This window comes from Ambystoma mexicanum, chromosome 2q (assembly GCF_040938575.1).
Source record: "Ambystoma mexicanum isolate Mex_15411 chromosome 2q, UKY_AmexF1_1, whole genome shotgun sequence".
Lineage (NCBI taxonomy): Eukaryota > Metazoa > Chordata > Amphibia > Caudata > Ambystomatidae > Ambystoma > Ambystoma mexicanum.
Window position 1 is genome coordinate 186,677,807 of NC_090924.1, and position 8,092 is coordinate 186,685,898.

The 8,092-nt window shown below is 48.0% G+C and overlaps 1 non-coding gene across 1 annotated transcript; it reads right to left on the bottom strand.

The window, feature by feature from the left end:
* Positions 1-7,144: 7,144 nt before the first annotated feature.
* LOC138570808 (U6 spliceosomal RNA) lies at positions 7,145-7,249 on the bottom strand. Its single transcript, XR_011303834.1, has one exon. It is a non-coding gene; the product is annotated as a U6 spliceosomal RNA (small nuclear RNA).
* Positions 7,250-8,092: the final 843 nt, after the last annotated feature.

Genomic DNA, 8,092 nt, shown 5'->3' on the forward strand with positions numbered 1-8,092 from the left:
CCGTTGCCGGATTTTTGGACCTCACCTCGACCTGTCTTTGAATCATCCCTTGGTACCTTGCTGAACTACTACGCCTTTTTCCCTTCTTGGGATTCAAGTCAAGCCCTCTCTCCTACAGGTGGCTAACCCTTCATCCACGCTAATCTGCGGTTCTACCATTCCAGGGATCGCCGCATCATCTGAGTCTCGAACCTCTCTACTAGGTTACCTGGGTCACCCTTACACCAGATAGGTAAGACACTTTAGATCCTTTTGTTTACCTGACTGTATTGTGATTGCCTGGTACTTAACCTCGTTCCCTCTTGACAGCAGCATCGGTGTTCCAGAGGCTCCGTGGATCTGGGAAGACATCTCCCACCTGTGGCCTCAAAGGACGCACAGCGGGTTTCTATTTAGTTCTCCTGTGCGTCACTTGGGGACAGAGGACTCATCGGTCTACACGACACTCAAGTCAGAACAGTCTCAACGAGATCCACAGACTCAAGTTTTGCATCCAGTGGCGTTTTGGTCGAAAAAATTTTCAGCTGCAGAACGAAATTATACCATTACCGACAGGGAACTGTTGGCTATCAAGTGCGCCTTAAAAGAATGGAGACATTATTTGCTTGGTGCCCAACACACCGTCACCATCCTTACCGACCACCGAAACTTGCAGTATCTCCGCTCAGTCAAGGCCCAATCGGCTAGACAACTGCGATGGGCTTTATTCTTCGCAGAGTACGACTTTGTCATCACTTTTCGGCCAGGAGTTCGAAATGGGAAGGCCGACGCCTTGTCCCGGATTGGCAATGAAGATGAGACCTTTGTTCCCCAAGTTCCAAACAACATCATTGCTGGAGACAGGGTTTTAGGATTGCTAAACACTTCAGACCCTTTTTATGAAGAACTGCGGAAGGAAGTCAAGAGGAATGTGGTTCCTGAAGAGCTGCTTACCTGGACAAATCGAGGCGATCAATTCACCCTGCAGGAGGATATCCCGCATTATCAAAATCGCTTGTACCTACCTACTGAAGAATTGAGAAGACAAGTAATTGCTAACTACCATAGCTCCTTGATTGAGGGACATCCAGGGGTCACAAAGTCTTTGGAAAAAATCAAGAGACACTACTGGTGGCCTACATGGCGCAAAGATGTCATTCAATTTATTCAAACCTGTGGGACCTGTGCACAAAATAAGAATACTAAGAAAAGACCGGCCGGTCTTCTTCAAGCATTGGATGTACCACCGAGTCCTTGGCATACCCTGTCAATGGATTTTATTACCGATCTTCCTCCATGTAGGGGTTTTGACACCATTCTAGTGGTGGTTGACTTATTCTCCAAGATGGCACATTTTATCGCAGTCCAAGGACTTCCGACAGCTTCTGGATTGGCCAAGATATTTCTGGAGAATATTGTTAAGGCGCATGGTTTTCCCTCCATTGTAATCTCAGATCGTGGTAGTCAATTTGTTTCTAAATTCTGGAGGCAATGTTGTGCTCTGGCCAAGATTGATGTTCGACTATCCACCAGCCATCATCCCCAAACCGATGGTCAGACGGAGCGCACCAACCAGACCTTAGAACAGTATTTACGATGCATGCTTCACCAAACAGAAGACTCTTGGTTGGATATATTGTGGGTGGCAGAATATGCTTACAACAATTCAACTCATTCCTCTACTGGGCTTACTCCATTCTATACATTACATGGCAAACATCCTCGAACTTCAGCCTTTGACCCTCCAGAACCTTTAGAGATGCCTGCTGTGAAAACTCTCCATGAATTCATCTCAACGGCCCACACTAGGGCTCAAGCTAGCTTGTCCGCAGCCAAGGAAAGTCAGAAGAAGTTTGCTGATCGCCATCGAAGTGTAGCTCCTAGGTTTCAAGTCGGAGACTCTGTGTGGCTATCCTCCAGAAATTTGATGTTGAAAGGTTCAAAGAAATTTCTTCCTCGATTTTTGGGTCCGTTCTCCATAGAAGCCATCATCAAACAGTGGCAATGAAATTGACCCTTCCTCGGAAGATGCGAATTCATCCAGTTTTTCATGTGTCTTTACTGAAACCAGTAACACCAGATACTCGTTTAGAACCAGCTCCTGCTCCCGTTGAGTTTGAAGACAATCAATCTGAATATGAAGTGAAGGATATTTTAGACTCCAAGATTGTCAGGTGCAAGGTTTTTTATCTGATTGACTGGAAGGGTTATGGTCCCTTAGATAGATCCTGGGAACCTAAAGAAAACATACATGCCACTAGATTGTTAAAAAGGTTTCATCAGAATCACCCCAATAAACCGGGAGGAGAGTCCTTGAGGAGGGGTACTGTCATGACCACAGGTTAGTTTATTTTCCCATACTTGTCCTAGAGTTGCAGGTTCACAGGGAATTTATTTGCCCTAGCTAGTTATTGATTCTAACTCCCCATATTAATGGTTGGTTGAGTTTCTTTAATGGCCGCTAGGTGGCTCCTCTGGTCAGTTAGTTAGCGGGTCTAGTTGTTTTCTTGTGCCAGCTATTTAAGCCCCGCCCCTCAGGAGGCTCACGCTTCGCGTCGTTTGTCTGAGTTCAGACTGAACGCTCGCCGCGTACCTCCGTTCCCTGTCACCGCTCAATATACCTTGTCCACAGAAAATTCCATTCATTCCTTGAGTAACTTTAATTAGTTATCAGCTCCCATCCTGTGTTTTCCAGTTGCTGCCGTTCCCTGCTCAGTCACAGTCCATAGTTGAAGTCCTGTCATAGTGTTCTCCTCAGCTCTCAGTTCGTAGCAGTCTTCTCTCACGCAAGTAAACCTATTATATGCAAATGCATTTGCTTCGTTTTTGTTGCCTTGTTGCCTTATCAGATACATTGAAATTGTGGATGAATGTTATTTGAATTCCTCACGCATCTTCGGGATATTACGTTGTTTTTGGCAGTTTCGCGCCCTTTTCCTGTGGAGTTTTGTCTGGGAAGCGGATATTCTAGTCAGAAATTTTTGGTCACACTAAGGTTCATATTACGCTCAGTGATAAGGTGTTTTCCTGTTTCCGTCTCGTAGTGTAGTGAGGTAGTTTTTTCTGTAATTCTACACTTGCATTACACCTCAGCTTATTGCCCCCTTTTTGGTTCAATTAGCATAGGGTTTATGTCATTGTTTTAGTGCCATTTAGCCCCTTTCAAAAGAAACTGTTATCCAGTGTCTCCTCTTCAGAACTTGCGCCCCTGTATAAAACAGGATGGAGAGCTCAACTAATTAAATACCAAGGTGAGATATTTGCTGGCTCCCATATTACCAGTTTTGACCTTCTGTTTTACAGGAGAAAACTAAGGAAGGGAAATTGTTATTTTCTTCACAGAAATTCAGTGTCTAGTTCCCAGGAAGGTAGAAGTCAGTTGGAGTTCCAGAGGGTTCCGGCAGAGTTTTCAGGTGAGCATTACACACGTCCCTTACTAGTCCTCTCGTTCCTTTTGAATGGCAGGAGATACACCAGCAGGCCTTCGAGGCGTTGAAGAACGCTTTTACCACTGCCCCTGTGCTCCAACACCCCGACCCCGACCAACCATGCGTCGTTGAGGCCGATGCCTCTTCTTTCGCGTTGGGGGAGATTCTGTCACAGGTCTGTCCCGCTACAGGGTGGTTGCATCCTGTGGCCTTCCATTCACGTAAGTTCAGCCCCGCAGAATCCCACTATACCGTAACCGAAAAAGAGCTACTGGCGGTGATGGACGCCTTCCGAACTTGGCGTCACCACCTGTTGGGGGCCAAACATAAGGTTACGGTATACACAGATCACAGGAACCTGCAAGACCTGGCAGCCTTGAAATGCGTAAACAGTAGACAGGTCAGGTGGCATCTGTTCTTCGCCGCTTTCGACTTCCAGATTAAACACTGCTCTGGTACAGAACATAGCAAGGCTGACGCTTTGTCTCGCTCCCCTGGGGGCGTTTCGTTACCAGTGTTTCCTGACACACTCTTACCCCGGGGACATGTTGTCTGCACATGTACACCCCCTTCTGGCACTACTAGAAGAGATTCGTACTTGGGTTCAAAAGCACCCCGATCGGCTGTCAGAATGGGATCCCACTTATCACAACGGTCTGCCATATGTACAGGATCGCCTAGTACTCCCTTCCACTGACACCAGAAACCTAGCCCTGGAGTGGTCCCATGACGCCCCGATCAATGGTCACCCGGGCCAGGCCCGCACCTTGGACCTCTTGAAACGATGGTGTTGGTGGCCGTCCATGAGACACGACGTGGGCTGTTACGTAAACTCATGCTCAGTCTGTGCTCAGGGCAAACATTGTAGGGGTCGTCCATTGGGGCTACTGCGACCCTTACCCGTGCCACCAAAACCCTGGCACACCCTGAGCATGGATTTCGTAACCGATTTACCCAAGATCCAGGGTTACGACACCGTATGGGGAGTGGTCGATGTCTTCACCAAGATGGCTCATTTCATCCCTTGTCATGGTATCCCCTCTGCCCCTGCCTTGGCCAAGATGTTCTTTGACACCGTTTTCTGTCTCTACGGCCTTCCCTCTGTCCTGGTGTCCGATCGAGGCTCTCAGTTCACATCCCGTTTCTGGCGTGCATTGACCGCTCTGTTAGGTATCGATGCCCGGTTTTCCTCCGCTTATCACCCGGAAACCGATGGCCAGACCGAGAGAACAAATCAGTCCATGGAACAGTATCTGCGTTGTTTAATGCTACAACAACAATCAACCTGGTTACAGAATATACATTACGCTGAGTTCGCCTACAACAACGCTACTCACTCCTCCACGGGTCTCTCTCCGTTTTACGCCATGTATGGCCAACACCCCGGGGTCCTCCCTATCCCCGACATTTCTCCCACCGAGAACCCTGCAGCAGTAGCCTGCGTTCAGGATATGTCAGCCCTCCATACCCAGGTCCTCGTTCATCTGCAGGAGGCACAGGCATCCATGAAGGCCTCCGCAGACGCTAGGCGTACCATGGCCCCGTTGGATCCCGGGTTTGGCTGTCCTCCCGTCATCTCCACTTGAAGGGCTGCCGCAAACTCATGCCCCGTTTTGTGGGTCCTTATGTTGTTTCCCATGTCATCAACCCGGCGGCCTATCGCCTGGTTCTCCCCTCCTCTTGGCGGGTGCATCCTGTGTTTCACACCTCCCTCCTCAAGCCCTGCCCATCCTTGACGCGTCTTCGCCCTTCTCCTACCCCCGTGTCCCTGGATGCGCCTAATGTTTTCGAGGTCTCGGGCATATTGGGGTCCCGTTTCCTTCGGGGTCGCCTGCAGTACCTGGTCGATTGGTTGGGTTTTGGTCCGGAGGAGTGCACCTGGGTCTCCGCCTCAGATGTCCATGCCCCTCGATTGGTTTCCCGGTTTCATCGGGAGCATCCTTCCTGCCCACGGGGTCGTGGGCATTTGGGGGGGGGGGCTCTGTCATGTCTTCGGTTAGTTTCTACGGCCATGTCCCGACACCCAGTCCAGTGACCTACCCCTCCCATTCACTTGTCTCCCGGGGCTCACGCAGGCAACCCAGTTTGGCTCGCGCGCTAGCCAAACAAACGCCATACACCCTACAGTCACGTTTGCGGCCGTTTCTCCATTGGCAGTTGCCATGGAGATTAGGCCACCGCACGAGCAGGAACACACTCCCTCGTACCGTTGTGGCCCGATCACGTGACCCGAGGAAACGGTCACGTGCCCCGGGTTTGCGGTCACGTGACTCCGTTTAACATCATGTGACCAGGAAGTGGACGTTATTTAAGCAGTGCAGTGCCGGTATCCTACGCTTCACAGCTGGTTTACCGGGATAACTCTGTTTGGCTTTCTTACCTTTGTTGCTTACCTGGCTTCCTTGGACTTGGCTTTCGTTTCCTGGACTTCTTGTGGATCACGCTTGGATTTGGTTGCAACGGATTTTCTGATCATCACGGCTCCTGACCCCGGACTGAACTACGGACTTCCTCTGGATCACGTTTTTGTTTTTCCCTTTGGTTCGGACGGCTCTTCCTGGCTTCAGACCTTCTTCTGCAACGGATCTCTTTTGGGCCTCCCTGATTGCACCTCTGCACGGGTAATCTCACTCTCCAGTTGGTGGCTGCCATCTGTTTACCTGGGGGCCCATCTACAATACACTCTCCAGGTGGAGACTGGCGAAGAACATCTAGATCTATCCCGCAGGGTGGGTCCTTTGCCTACGTGAGTCCCGGAACCATCCTCCCGTTCAGGTTCACCATCCCTTTCATCAGATCCCCGGTAAGACTCTGATTGTCTTCGGATTATTGTGTGTAGTATCCTGTCTGCTTGGTATCTAACCATTGCCTTTTTTCACAGCTGCCTTGGGGTTCCTAGTACTTCGGTTCCGGCTTCGGATTATCTCCACCTGTGGCCTCAAAGGTTGCACAGGGAGTGATTTAGTGATTCTCCCTGTGCGGCACTTGGGGACGGAGGTCTCTATATCTTCACGACTCTCAACACAAGACAGCCACAGAGCCTCTTTCCACTTGATTAAAAGCCTAAAATCTTTTCCATGTAAAAACATAGCCCCCCCCGAATACCATATTTTCTTTGTTTTTTCTCTCTCTCTCTCTCTCTCTCTCTCTCTCTCTCTCTCTCGCTCTCTCTCTCTCTCTCTCTCTCTCCCTCCCTCCTTAACCTTCCCCCCTCCCGCCTACTCTCTTTCTCCCCCCGCCCCCTCCCTCCCCCTCTCCCTCTCACAACCATTTATTTTAAGTTTGAAAGTTACAGAAATCAAAAAAGAAACCAACCAACTAAAAGCAGCCAAAGCCAGAGTACACTGCTCAGCCCCAATTAAATATTAAGGCCTAGAAGCAAGTAAAGCTGTAGTTCAGAACAATGTTTGCAAATAGCACCTTAAAGCAGTTTACGCTGGAGTGCACAACAAGGTGGAAACTGATAATACAGAGTTTGGTAAAATGGGATAAAAAAACAAAAGAAGCGTGCCACTTCTAAAAGTACAAGTCAAGAAATTGAAGGAGAGGGGGCTGTTCATTCAGTCAATAGGACTCACAAGTAAAAGGCTCCTGAGGCATTAGTGTTGAATTTGGCGCAAAATGTATTGTGTTGTCGTGTAATATGTATGAACATACAATTTCAATCTTCATTAAAAAAACATGTATTAAAAAATAAAGACTTGCAAATTAAGAAAGTTTCTGTCCTGTCATGTGCCAAAAATAGTGAATGCTTTACGAATGTGCGTGTCATCCTTTAGAGCAGGGGACAATTTAATGTTCACATTATCATTCCAATATTAGTACATGTGTTGCTGAAGCAAGTGCAAAGGGAGAGTCAATCAAACCATTGATTAGGACATCTAGTCAAAGGTTTGCCATACCAAATGTCCTTATGTCAGAGGGTAGAAATTCCAAACACCATTTAAATATCGGGTGGTATGAAATGAAGAGGGAAACAACAATGAATAAGCATTCTTTGCTGCTGTATTGATCTGGTCCTAAAGGGTTTGGTTTAATGCCAATTATATTTGAAGATATACAGATTCATGCTCCAGGGTGCTTGCAAAATGACACCCCTCCCCATCACAATGGCTGGGTGATGCAAGCCTGAGAGCATCACAATAGACCCATAGACATGAGAAACACTCTGTACCACTGAGTGTATGTGGGCCCATGGCTGTATCAAGGACAAGGCAACAACAGGAAGTGGCTTAAGGCATCAGTGCCAGAAGCTGTCCGATTGAGCCCTGTAAGCAATAGATGTTGGACCATCCTTGAAGAGATTCTGAGGCTGATTTCAATGTTAACTTTACTGCTGATTTAAGGATTGCTGAACCTTCGACCCACGTCTAGTTTGCTCGGATAAGGCCTGGAAATCTTTTACAGCTTGTATTGGGGGGAGATGATGTGAGTTTATCAAGAGCAACGGGATATGAGGCATGTGTGCCACAAAAAGCAGGTCTAGGATTTTTTATAAGAAAGCCGCTTTAAGAAGAGAACTTTGGACAACCCTACTGAGAGCAAAAGTATTACACAAAAGGTAAGGGGGTCAGTGGGTCAACGGATAGCACATTTGACTGTGAGTCCGTCTTTTGTAAGTCCAAATACTACCTGGTTCGACATTTTCCAGGCTTTTTGTTTCATTTCTTAACAGATCCAATCCT